Raw genomic sequence first — 792 nt, 5'->3', positions numbered from 1 at the left:
CCGCTGCAGCCGGGGGGGGGAATGAGCGCCGCATCCCTGCTCCCCCCCTCTCCTCCTCCTCCTCCTCCTCCTCTTCTTGCCCTCCTTCCTCCTCCTCCTCCTTCTTCCTCCTCCTCCTTCCTCCTCCTCCTCCTCCTCCTCCTCCTCTTCCCCCCACGCGCAGCCCCCCCCCCTTCCCCACGCAGTGGCACCGCCCGCCCGCTCCCTGCGCTGCGCAGGAGCGGGACCATGAGGGGGACACGGGGGGGGACACGGGGGGGACACGGGGGGGACATGAGGGGGGACATGAGGGGGACACAGGGGGGACATGAGGGGGGACATGAGGGGACATGAGGGGGACACAGGGGGGACATGAGGGGGACACGGGGGGACGGGGGGGGACATGAGGGGACATGAGGGGGACACGGGGGGGACACTGAGGGGACATGAGGGGGACACGGGGGGACACGGGGGGGGGGGGGGACATGAGGGGGACACTGAGGGGACATAAGGGGGACACTGAGGGGGACACTGGGGGGACATGAGGGGGACACGGGGGGACACGGGGGGACATGAGGGGGACACTGAGGGGGACATAAGGGGGACACGGGGGGGGGACATGAGGGGGACGGGGGGGGACACGGGGGGGACATGAGTGGGACACTGAGGGGGACATGAGGGGACATGAGCGGGACACGGGGGGGACACGGGGGGGGACACTGAGGGGACACGAGGGGGACACGGAGGAAGACAAGTGGGGGACACGGGGAGGACACTGAGGGGGACACGAGGGGGACACAGAGAGGACACAGA

This window comes from Pseudopodoces humilis, chromosome 30 (assembly GCF_049639895.1).
Source record: "Pseudopodoces humilis isolate 2021_Gansu_Grassland_sample_001 chromosome 30, ASM4963989v1, whole genome shotgun sequence".
Lineage (NCBI taxonomy): Eukaryota > Metazoa > Chordata > Aves > Passeriformes > Paridae > Pseudopodoces > Pseudopodoces humilis.
The sequence above is the reverse complement of the archived record's forward strand: the minus strand, read 5'-3'. Positions refer to the sequence as shown.